The sequence below is a fragment of the Hevea brasiliensis genome, chromosome 7 (assembly GCF_030052815.1).
Source record: "Hevea brasiliensis isolate MT/VB/25A 57/8 chromosome 7, ASM3005281v1, whole genome shotgun sequence".
Lineage (NCBI taxonomy): Eukaryota > Viridiplantae > Streptophyta > Magnoliopsida > Malpighiales > Euphorbiaceae > Hevea > Hevea brasiliensis.
Window position 1 is genome coordinate 98617496 of NC_079499.1, and position 13527 is coordinate 98631022.

The 13527-nt window shown below is 29.9% G+C and overlaps 1 pseudogene; it reads right to left on the reverse strand.

Moving 5' to 3' along the window:
- Window positions 1-5566: 5566 nt before the first annotated feature.
- Window positions 5567-6970, reverse strand: LOC110658821 (peroxidase 56-like; annotated as a pseudogene).
- Window positions 6971-13527: the final 6557 nt, after the last annotated feature.

The window sequence follows — 13527 nt, forward strand, 5'->3', positions numbered from 1 at the left end:
TGACTCAATTTTTCCTTTAACCAAGTCAAATTATTAGCAAAAGTTGGGTCACTAAAACTACTAACCCAGAAATTGACCAAAACACTGTTCCTTTGGTATGTTTGACTAGTTTTGGGAAAAATGTCATGACTTGGTCTCCAAAGTTGCAAATTGAGTGAAACTAGTGCCAAAAGTTTTATAAGACATAGCTCAATAATTTTTATGTTTTGACCAAGCTCCAGAAACCATTGCATCCTAGGGAAAATATTAGCCAAAGTTAGGAATTGAAAGATGAAAAATGTTAAGTTGAACCTAGAATGCCATTTGATACCCATGTGTTCATTTAGCCATAACTCCCACTAGGAAATTCCATTTGAGATGTGCCAATATGATCTGGAAACATGATACTTAGGGCTACAACATTGATTTAGACACCTTTGCCAAATTCTAAGTGTAAAGACCCTAAAAAGAGGGACAAATATACTGCCCTGAAGATTGACTATTGCCTTTATAGGATTAAGAGTCCAGGTCAATACATTGACTATAACTCACTATACCAAGCTTGAAAAATTATGAAATTGTACCTGGGAGTCCCTAAGACATAGAGGAACATATCTTGTGAAGCAACCTAAGTCTAAAAATGACCATAAAATGATCAAATGACTGGTCAAAGTTTATTGACCAGGAATTATCAATTCTGGATAGCTTAGAGGCAAATGGACCAATTATGGTATTTTGATCATAACTTGAGTTCTATAACCCCAAATTGAGTGATTCGAAAACTGAAATTTAAGTTTAAGCATAGAGGAGCAATTGTTATGATGGAAGTGTGATCAAATAGACATCCTAACCTAGTCAAATTCCTAGATAAAAATAACACATCAAAATGAGCCTAAAGAAAGGTTCATAAGAAAAATGCTATACATAGTAATTAAAATGCTCATAAGGCTAATTAAATATTAAAAATGATATAAATATGTAAATTGGAACTAATGTCCTATTAATATGAAATTAATGGTACCACTGAACAGTACCAAAAAATAGTAATAGTGAATAGTGCTAAAATAATTAAAAATGGTTAAGTGCCCATAGTATACATAGACTTATTTATTTAGTTTAGATAAATTGGTATACCAATTAGAGACTGCAAATAGCAGTACTGCCTACTGAAAAAATCATAAACTGACAATATATGTTTGGTATGATTGTTCTACAGGCTATATGCCTACTTACTGGCCATTGTGCCCACTTTATTTCTGGCTTTACAGGCCTGACAGCGGGTCTCATGCCCGACAACTGGCCTCATGCCTGACAGATATATACAGGGTAGACATATGGCTGTCTAACTCGTATACTCTCGTGTATCCAGTTCTTATAATCTGTTATAGGTTTCTTGGGCATTGATAAAAATTAATTAAGACTTAACATATAATAGGTAATCATAAAAGATCCCGATAATGTTAATTATTTTCAAAGTACAATAAAAATCTAAAAGACCCAGAAATTATGATTTGCAGATATTAATTCAATTGTATAATTATTGTTATTATAAATTATGCACCACTAACCGTTATGCTTAGCGCATTGGTTTTTCTTCGCGTAGGTACTAGAGATCAGCAGCCACCATAGCAATAGCCACCACAGTACTGTTCGGACAGAGTTCCGACCTGAACTGCCATTGTCCAGAGTTACCTCACCAGTCTTTTGTATTTTGGTAGGGCCCATGTATAGACTAGTATTTTGGTTCATTATGTTTAGTCATGATGTATTCCATTTTGGACTTGTAATTAAACTTGAGATTGAAATGAAAACTTGTAATTTATTGTCTATGAATTTTCATATGAATGCAATAGATGATACTTTATTTTGAGATCTCATAAATAGTTGTGAATGATATGATAAAAGAGAATATGATATGGAAATGTGTGAAATAAATATGGACATGTTAACAGGTGATTAATGGAAGCCCGCCAGATGCTAATAAAACAGGGGAGGCTCCATAGAAATAAGATATAAAAAAAAAAATTTCTAAACATAGAATACATGTTTTAAATGACATAAAAAAAAAAAAATTTACACATAGAATACATGTTTTAAATGACATCAAAAGTTTACAATAGTTATGATAAAACAAGATAGGGTGCTCCAACATCAAATGTGACACTTCTTGCTCGGCTATATAGTAGACGGGTAAGGGGCGTCACAATTCTCATGGTGCACATGATCGCAAACTCGGCCATCAATAGTCATGGATAATGAAACTCCCATTAAATGCCATCTCCAACGTGAAAAGAAGGATGCTTTCAATGAAAGTAGGCAAAGATTAGAGCTGAGAAGAAGGACAAGAAAACCTAAAATAGGCAAAAGAATATAATGCCCTGTTCTATCTAACAAAACAAAAAGTCAGGATATCTACCACAAGAATCTATGCTAAATTTTGCCAAAAAAAAGAGGAAAAAAAAAAAAAAGTTAGCCTAGCCCAAGAACAAATCAGGCGAAGTGAAAACAAAATGATGGGTAGATCCATCTTCGAGGGGATTGAAGAAGAGGCAGATATGAGACCCATCATGAATTCCACAATCAATCCGAGATGTTCCATCTCTATCTTCATCTATCAGGCGACTTTGATAGTTGTCGAGAAACAGGATAAGATGATCTTGAGGTAGCTTTTGCTAGTCACAGATCTCTCGCTCGGGATCAGCAACTGTTGCATCATTGCCTAGTTGAATGTAGAAGAGACTTCCGGTCAAAATCTTGACCACCACCCTCATTGTAAAGGCAAATAAGGTTTTGTTTCATTTCTCAGACTCATCTAGGAGAATTAAAAATGGAAAGATCTGGTCAGGAATGATTCTATTATTACTGGAAAGGTGTCCACGTTTGCTGCATTTTCGCTTGTTATTTTGTAACTTGCCTTTTTTGTATGAATGCAATACATGCCGATGAAGAAGAATGAACGTGTGCGATGTCAGGACAGTAAATTTTAACATGTATTATTGGGGTTTTGGGATTCACTTCGGATCAAAATTTTAATTTCAGAATTGAAAGAGTAAAGATTTGAATTTAGCTCTATATACCTTTAGCTATTGAACAAAGTAAGACTAGTTAAATATTTTAACATTTTAATATTCAGAGTTATTTTTAAATAGTAATTTTAACTAAGTAATGAAATGTCAATATATAAGTTTGATTTAATAATATAAAAAAACAATGTATAAGATTGTGAAATTATGAATTTAAACTCTAATTCTAAGTTTGATTAAATAGATTCATCCCATTTAGCATTAAGTTTAATTTCAGAATAAAAAGCACTTTTTAAGTAAACCACTATTTTGGTTGTTATTAAAAAGAAAAAAGTAGTTTAGAAAAAAATATTGTGTTATTCTAGTGTTTTTATCATTGCTAAATAATATTAAATTATTTTATTTTTAATTTTTAATATTTACTAATTAATATATTTAAGAAAATGAATGCTTTAGTTTTTCAGTAACAACTCAAACAACAATGCTCTCTCTCTCTCTCCCTATATATATATATATATATATATATATATATATATATATATATATATATATATATATATATATATATAGAATATGGGCATTCATAATAAAAAAAAATCATGTTTAATATGCAACAAAATGTTAATAAAATAATTTCAAACTTCAAAGTTATTTTTAATAAAATTAATAAACATAGATTTTCATATTTCATCAAAAACACAAGATAAGATTTTTGGCAAAAGTGTAATTGGTAAAAGTTAAAAAGTATAGGGTTTAATTGGCATTTTAATTAGGATAAGGTATAATTGCAAAAAAAAAAATTTGAAAATACAGTTTTTTTTGGCAATTTCTTCTAAAATAATTAAAATTTAAAATAGAAATTATTAATTATAATATATTTTATGTAGATTATTAATCAAAATATATAAATTTAAATGAGTTAGAATATTATTCAGGTAATATAATTAGATTTGAAATTAATCATTCGAGTATTTAAAATACTAATTGCGTTTAAAAAGGATAATTTTTCACTAGTATTTTATATGTTACTATCCCTAGCATAATATGAAGACTGAAAAAATAATTTTTTCATAAATATTTACTATAGAAGTTATGTATAATTAATTAAAATATATACAACAATAATAATGCTTAGGTCTCTAAAATTAGTTAAAGTTGCCTATATGAATCATTTTTTCTTTATTCAATTACACACACGCGCACGCTTAAAGGTTACAATTTTTTTTTTTATATTACTTTCTTTCATGTTATTTTAGATATCTCTCTTTCCATTCTCATTTCTTTCACCACTATTTTATCATATTTTTTCTGTTGAAGCATTTTTAGGTCAATGAAATTAATCCAAATCGAATAGTTAATTATTTGTCAAATTTTAAAGTAATTTTAAATTTTATATAATTTAAAATAGATTGGAAAAATTGCTAAAAAACCTTGTACTTTTGAAAGTTTTGCAATTCTACTTCATATTATAAAAATGATCAATTAAACCCTAAGCTATTTAATTCTTCTCAAATTTATTTTACCATGGCATGATGTGGCGTCTCTATGGCATTTAACGTGGCGTCTCTATTATGTTTTGCTAACGATAGTATTGATAAGAGTTAAAAAGTTAAGAGTTTAATTGGTAATTTTTATAGTATGAATAAAATTATAAAATTTTGAAAAGTACATAGTTTTTTTAATGGTTATCTCAATTTCTTAATGATTTATTTATTTTTTTTAATTTGATTATGTTTAAAACGAAATGGATTGATTGCCCATCCTAATAGCGTGCAAGTATTTATTCTTGACTTTCCATCATTCAAAGGGGAGAGTAGGCTGTTAGATGAGTTTTAGCATTCTCTAACGAGGAGGAGAAAATTTTGAGAAAATAATTTATTACATCAGTACTAGAGATTTTCAAGAGAAGTTATATTTCATGTATATGATTTGATTGATTTTTTATTTATTTTTGCATTAGCAAATATATTATGATTTTGATCGGCTCGTAATAATAAATCTTGTACTTTTATCACTAGTTTAGAAAAAAACAAATAGTGTTTGGCACTAAGGAAAGTGAACAAAAGAAATTGATTTAGCACAGCAAATGCATAAATTTCGCCTAGGATTTATTCTCAACACAACCTTTATCAATAGGTCTATTAAGCATAACGTTTATGTGAATAAACTTTTGACCAAAACAACAAACTCCAGAGTACAAAAGGGAAATTCTTACTTAAACCTTATTTATCATGGATTCAATAATATGTGAGATTTATACATTTAATTGGTGAGTCCCACCATATCTCTTATGTCTTTAATCCATAGTGGACCATACAGAGAAGAAAAATCCTACAAAACAACCTTCTAATTGTCGACAATATAAAGGGAACAATGATCAAGGCACCACCCAAAATTACAAATTGTGCTTTGCAACCGATGTTGCAAAAAAAAGCAGAAAATCAATAAAAATAAGAATATCACACCAACACAACTCTATGTAGTTATTCACTCATATATCTATATCTATATATATATATATATATATATATATATATATATATATATATATGATAAAAAAAATATTAGTTTACCACCGCACAGTGTTTCCTGATTTCACCTTGGCTGCCTGTGAGGACTCCAATGTTGCCTAGTTTCACCATTGACTGAGCAAAATCTTGTGCGAAAGTGATTCCATTTGTTGAAGACTGAAGTGTGACATAAACTCGATTCCATTTGTTGAAGACTGAAGTGTGACATAAACTCTTGTTTGGATATCATTGAGCAGAGCCATCAGATTGGAACAGGCCTCTTCTTGTAGCCACAACATTGTAGTAATCGGCATCGAATAACGTGGAGCTTCCAGGGTCCATCGCCACAACAGTGGTGTTGTCTCCAGGCTTACATATCGTCTTCAACTGAGCTGCGTATGCTGGGTCCAACGAGGGGTCTGTGTCGCCTTTCCCAGTGAAATTGTACAGGCGGTTAATGATTACAAAGCAATGTCCAATTCCAATGGTGTGTGCTCCTGCAAATAAAAAGGAGTTGTGATTATATATAATAAAATTATATTTGTTTATAACTTTTTTCATAATTACAATAATAAAAAAATATTTTTATTAAAACACAAGATTTCTACTTTTTCTAGTTACCTGATAGAACCACTAGGTCCTTCACGCTTAAGCCCTTTGCACTAAAGTTTTGCTTTAGTTGGTTTATATTGGCGAAAGGAGACGGTAACTGTGCTAAAGCCTCTGAAGCACGAGAGACCGTTCCATCTCTACGTCCAGTGGCAACAACCCAAGATGGTCCACCAACCTGAAAGGAAAATGATTGATCAATCATTAGGCATGTATATATTAATTATATGATGATGGGTATAAGTTTTTGATGAATTTATATGTACCATCGCAACTGAATCTCGAGCTGCCAAGGCCACAATATCAGCACAAGAAACCACACCAGGACATTCCTTTTCTACTGCAGATTTTATAGCGTCAATCACATTGAAACCTCTTAACGTCTGGTTGGGGACCGCATCTTTCTCAGCTTGATTGGTGCTTGTAGAATTTAATAGCACAGAACCATCACATCCCTGTGACATGCATGCAATAATCAGTGTTGTTCTCAGACTAACAATCTGCATTAACCATGGCTTAATTTAACAAATGATTATTGAACTTATCAATACATTTATAATTAAGGAACATGGAACGTACCCTAACGAAACAATCATGAAAATGGAGTCTTAGTAAAGGAGCAGCATGTGTTCGATCACTGGAAATGAATTGTTGAACCATATCATGGATAGTACTCTCTGCATTTGGGCATGTCTGGCGATAGAAACCGAGTTGCAACCCTTGAGGAGTAGTTAAGCCTATCCCAACCTGTACCCCAACTTGTAATCCTTGCGAATTAGTTAGGTCTAGAAACAGGAGGAAGAGAACCAGTTGAGAAAAGAGAAGTGAAAGAAGCTTTTGAATAGCCATTGTTTAATAGAGTATGGAGATAACTTTAAAAGTATTGATGATGTGCTCAAGCTGTGTTTAGGCCTGAAGTATGGGGGCACGAATAACCAGCATTTATATAACTGATGCTAAGCTTCTGATAATGCCATTGATATAAAACAATGATAGTTTTATTAAATTTTAATTAGTTGGCTAATCCATTAGGTCAAAATTAATTAAAGAGCTGACTAATGGCCAGTCCTCTGTGTTTTATATACGTGCCTACCACGTATAGATAAAAACAATTCCAAATTAAATATATAAGTTTAAAAGGCCAGCCTGTTCTAGACCATTTTTATTCAATGATGGTCATATATATATATATATATATATATATATATATATATATATATATATATATATATATATATATATATATATATATATATATATATATATATAATTTGAAATAGAATTATTGAAAAATATTTATTTATATTCGATTTATTATTATTTTATACGTATTTTAAAAAATATGTAATAATAATAAATCCCACATAAAATGAAGACTAATGTATTATTTATATAGTAATTGAACGCAAATGATAAAATGACTAATTTTAAAGGTTTCATTTGAAAAAAAATATATTTATAAGAAAAAAAATTTAATTGAATTAATTATCATACAATTATATTTAATTTTTTTAATAATTTTCTTTTAATTAAAAAAAATTAAATTTATTCATTTCAAATATAAAAATTAAAATTCCAATTTTTAAAAGGATATGATTTCATTTCTTAAATTTCTATTTCATTTCTTAATTTATGTGTCTGTGGGATTGGTTCGTGTCCATCAAGCTTTAATTTCTAATAAATTTTTTTGCGTAAAAAACTCGTCACCCACCACACAAATTACATATGCAAACTAGGGTGGTAATTTTAGACATGACTTACGAACATAATATGAACAGGTACTAAATTTAGGGTTTGGGTTAGGTTTATTCGTATTCGTGTTGAATTCGTGTCGATTCATTTATGACATGGATATAATCGTGTTGTGTCAGGGTTAACCGCTAATTCGACTTGACAAATTTACGACACGATTTAATATTCTTGTTGTGTTGACAGGTGACCCACTATTACCTATAACTTATATAGCGTATTAAATGGGTTAAGTCATGTCAAATCATATTAAATAGGTCATTTTGTGTTAAATGAATCGTGTCGTGTTAAATATACCTAATATAATTTAATATTAATCGTATTGTGTCGTATAACCCTTATAATAGAAGAGTCGTATTTATATTTAAATTTTTGACGCGATTTATTAATCATGTCGTGTTCGTGTCGATCTTAATCGTATTCATATTGTGTGTTTACATGATACAAATATGATCTATCAACCCGAATTGCCACCCCTAATGCAAACCAAGGTATTGCCTGTAAACATGATATGCAGAGGTCAACATCAGCTGTATTCTTGTGTTGCAATTCAATATATTCAAGGTTATACAAGAGTTGCGATAGACGCTGCCAACCTATCTATATATATCACTTAGTTACAGCAAGATATACATAAAATATATCATAGAGGATAGAGTTATTATCAAACTTCAGTTGAAAGCAAGCATGTGTTTGAGCTTAAAGAAAGAACTAGCTAGGTAGTCATGGTTTGCAAGGTACAGAGAACACACACATATATAAAATAGTCATTGAAAGAATAGTTAATGCAAGATTATTATGTAGTGGACAGTTCATGCAGCATAAACTCAAAACAAACTTGGATTTATCTGGGTTAGGAAATGCTTGTTAAAAAAAATATAAAATAAGAGATTAAATTTCTGTTTTCTTCATAGACCAGTTCATCATCAGACCTGGAAATTGTATTTTTCAATATAAATTTCTCAAAATTCTTGCGTTGGCCTCTACACTTGTAATTTTAAATAAAATTAATTTCATGTCACATAAATGGAGAAGTAATTCAGGATATACATGATGAGCACTACTAATCCCAAATTTTAAGTTAATACAGAGTTCAATGCAAGCATGTGTCAGTGTCTTAATTGGGAATGAAAACTTATGATAGAAGTATTGGAATAGAATATACTCTGAGAACTTTGCGGAATTAATTTTGGTTTCAATTAATTTAATACAAATGCTATACCATATATTAAAGAAAGGACTCCATCATTGTTAGTTTGGAATGGAACAAAACAATTAATTGCTTGATTTTCACATTTACTGTCTGTTGAACTTTTGTCTACCGGTTTGGGATCTGCCACTCTTTTATTAATTTTATCCATTTTTATTTTTTACATAATAATTTAAAAAAATTAAATATTTTAATTTTTATAAAAATATATTAATAATAAACTAAATTACCTTTATTTCACTAAATTACTTAGATATAAATATTTATTATATTTTAATAAAAATAAAAGATAAAATAAGGAAAAAAAAATAATTAATACTTTTTTATTTTCTAAATATAATAGATAATTTTAGATTAAAAAAAAATCCAAATGCAATAAATAAAAATAGATTAAAGGAAATACTTTTTATTTTCATTAGAATATATATATATATATATATATATATATATATATATATATATATATATATATATATATTCCTAAATGTATGTTGTTAATATTAGAGCAGTAACAGGGTATTTACTGGCTATTGTTTAGGCTAAATATTAATCAATTATTCTTTGTAAATCTTTTGTTTTAGAATGTAGGATTGGATTTGTAGCCACTGAATAAGGGATGTTTGGTAACAGTATTTTGTTTTTATATTGCTCTTTTTGTGTACCTAACAGATATACAAAAGACTTTACAGTTAAATCACAATTTTCCTATTACTTTTTATTTTTAAATCGTTTGCTGCCAATTATATTCGTTAATATTATAAAAATACATTAAAAATTTATATTCCCGTGATAACTGATAAGCTTTTTTTTTTTTTCAATTTAATTAGATAAAATTTCAAGTTTAAATCTCTAATAATAATAATAATGCAAGATTAATTCCATTAATTTTTTTAATAGAAAGAAGTGTTATTTAATTAATAAAATAATTAATGACATTAATATTAAAAAATTATTATCTAACCTTACATATATATACAAAGGTCTCACATATTTATAAGCAAGATATATCGAATCTAAGTAAGAACAATTCATTTAGGTAAATCAATAAAATCAGTACTTGAAACTCTTTCTACACGACTCCTAAACTATCTCCATATCTTAACAACTTTTTGAGTAGGGTTCTTTCATTGTAATTGTCATCCCTTTTTCTCCGCCATAGAACAATCAATTTATTCTCCTTCGGGAATGTTTGTTTATTTTAATTTAATTTTTGTTGATATAAAAATATAAATATTGCAATGTTTTGAATTTTTGTATATTAAAAATTTTAATTAGATTTTTTTTTTTACCTATTCTAGAATATAAATTTTCAATTTTATTTCCCTTGCACTTTAATACCCTCCCGGTAGCAACTCCGTCGGTCCGGACAGCTAGAACGTTCGGAAAAATATTTAAACTAAAGTGAGGAACCATAATTAACTCAAATATTAATAAGAAAAATTTAGTAAAAATTTTAGAAATAAAATACAACTAAGTCAAATGAGCCGGTGCCCAAGCGATGGGTAACCTAGAGGGAAGTTGCGGTTCTCACAACTAGGAGCCCTAGACCCGGGAAAAAATTCATAAAATAATTTTTGGGACTTCAGAGAAGGGTCATTGAGGTTCCTATGGCATTAGAATGCTAAGAAAATATTTAGAAAAATTTTTCAATCGGTACAGACAATTTTGACCCGTTAAGCCAAACAGAGGGCATTTTGGTCATTTCGCCTTCAGAGACGATTTTTGGCCGACTTGTCCAGTTGAGTAAATAATTATTATGACATAAAATGTGAATAAATATTGCTAAAAATTAAACTGAAAATAAGTAGAGAAGAAAAGAATAGAAAATGAGAAAAAATGCTCATTTATGACATCATTATGATGTCATTTGAAGTTCCCACCAATCACATGTAAACAACCAATTAATTAACTAATAAAAGAGACAAATAAAGACCAAAGAAATTAAAAAGTAAACAGCAATCTTGTTCCTTATTTCAGCCGCACCATAGCCAAGAGAAAACCCTCCATTTTCTTCTTCAATCAAGCTTAAAAATCTCTTAAACCTCCCCCCAAAACCCTAAGTCACCTTCACTAAAACTTATCTACACACCCTAAGGAAGCTCTAGGCAGCCACAAAGAGGAGAAATTTTAGAGTTTTCACAAGTTCAATAAGTTGAGCAAACAGGTTAGTGCTTATTTATACATAAATTCCTCTTATTCCATGTTAAAGACATAAAATGAGTAAGGATTTGTGAATTAAATGAATAGAATTTATAAGTATGCACACCATGTATTTCGGCTGCCCTAAGGAAGGAATAGGATTGAGTGTTTTTGATGGACTTGGAGTGAACTAGAAATCATGATTAAAGTGTATAAACATAAGGATAATGAATTAGTTAGTTAAATAGGGTAATTTGTGTAAACCTTGAATATGAGCTAGGGTTTGGGAGTGAAAGTTGGACTTGGCTTATGAAATTGTTAAAGAATATTCTAATGGTCAATTAGTGACCATTTGAGGTAAGTTGACCATAATTTGAAGTGCATTAGAGTGTTACAAAGTGTTTTGGTAGGCTGCCTAGTGACAGCAGCAGGGAGGCTGTGAGTCCAGCCTGTTTGGACTGCCATATTTTTGGCTGTGTAGGTTCAATTGGTGTTTGGCCAATTGGACATAAAACTAGACATAAAATGGCACAATTTTGCTGAAGAAACCATGCCCAAAAGACCAAAGCAAGAGGACAAAAGTTGGCCCCAATCCGGATACCCTGCAAACAGGTTCTGCAGAATGACCAAATAAACAGTAACTGTTCATTTGGCCATAACTCACTGTACAATGGCTCAATTGGTCTGAAATTTTTACAGCAACAAGATAAGATATAGACAAACAACTTTCATGAAGAAATCTACCCCAAATTATGACCAGAACCTATCCAACAAGGCACTCACAATCACTGTTCATGGTACTGTAGATTTGGTAAATTCTGCAGTTTTCCAATCCGGCCAGCTGTGGTTTTTGGACCATATCTGGAGCTACAAAACTCCAAATGGAGTGATTCAAAAAAAGAAATTCAACTAGACAAAATAAGGAACAACTTTCATGTTTACTATTTCCTCAAATTTCCACTGTAACAGTCCCTAATAGAACAGTAAACTTAGGTAGTAAAAACTGAAAATTTAGAAATGCATCTAGGGGACTTTAAATTGCAATTGACAATTAATACTAGCAAATGTAAAACTCAAAAGGATCTTGGTGTAATTAGAATTAATATATCCATTAAGTATAAAAAAGTCAACATTTTGGTTGACTAATAAGGTGAATAGTAATCAAAATGATTAGTAAAATAAGATGAAGACCTAGAACCAATTCTAAGCTTAAATGCTTAGAATTGTATGACAAATGTGGACTATGCATCCTAGTCAAAATTGTTAAAAAAGAAATTAAGGCCATAAATTTGAAATCCATGAAATATTCATGGATTACTTAAAACATGAAAAATAAGTCACCTAATTGATGTGAATAGATAGTTAGGGCTTATATGCCCATCACAAATGGAATTTATAAAATATTAGTAACTCAACTTGAAATATAAAATTTGTAATTACATAAGTAGATTCTTGAATGTATAAATGAGAAAGGAAAAATGTTTTGAATACAATGGTACATGTGAACCATTGTTTAGAATTGTGATCAATATGAAAAAACATAATAAATGAATAAATGAACCATATTAATGTATGAATGAGACATTAGTTCTCATTATTGTAGAGAGGAGAAGTATTTTGAGTACAATAGTGTAAAAGGATAATTGATGTAAATTGTGATCATATAAATGATCAAATGAATGTATGAATTATAATTGAAATTTATCATGAAATAATGAAGTCATAAAACACAATATATTAATATTTAATGATATTATGTGCCCTTGTATTGCCTAGACATGTGTGTCAGATTGGATAGTTTGGCATGCCAATAGGGTATTGTTTTAGCAGTACTACGAAAGGCTTTATGCCTGTATTCATGGCTTTGTGCCCGTATTCATGGCTTTATGCCCGTATTCATGGCTTTATGCCATCATTCATGACTTTTATGCCCGATTATGTGATATTATGGTTTTTTAGCCATACTGACTGCATACGTGGATGACGTTCTGTGTCCCATGGTATGACGGCCCGAGGCACCGCGGTGTCCAGTGCCAATGACCCGTTATCCAGTTTAGTCAGCCTGTCGTAGGTTACTTGGGCAGTGTAATTTATTGAAATAAATTAAGACTATTAGTAATTAAAAATATTAGAAATCAAACAAATGAGTTAATAAGACTTCAAATAATTAGTTAGAATTATGAAATGATCCAAACCACATAAAAATTGTTAAGTAAAATGATAAAAGAGTTGCAAAAATAGGTATAACTTAACTAAATGTTTTAAATGTACCTTCTATTGCCATATGAATATAAACTGAGTATTTTTA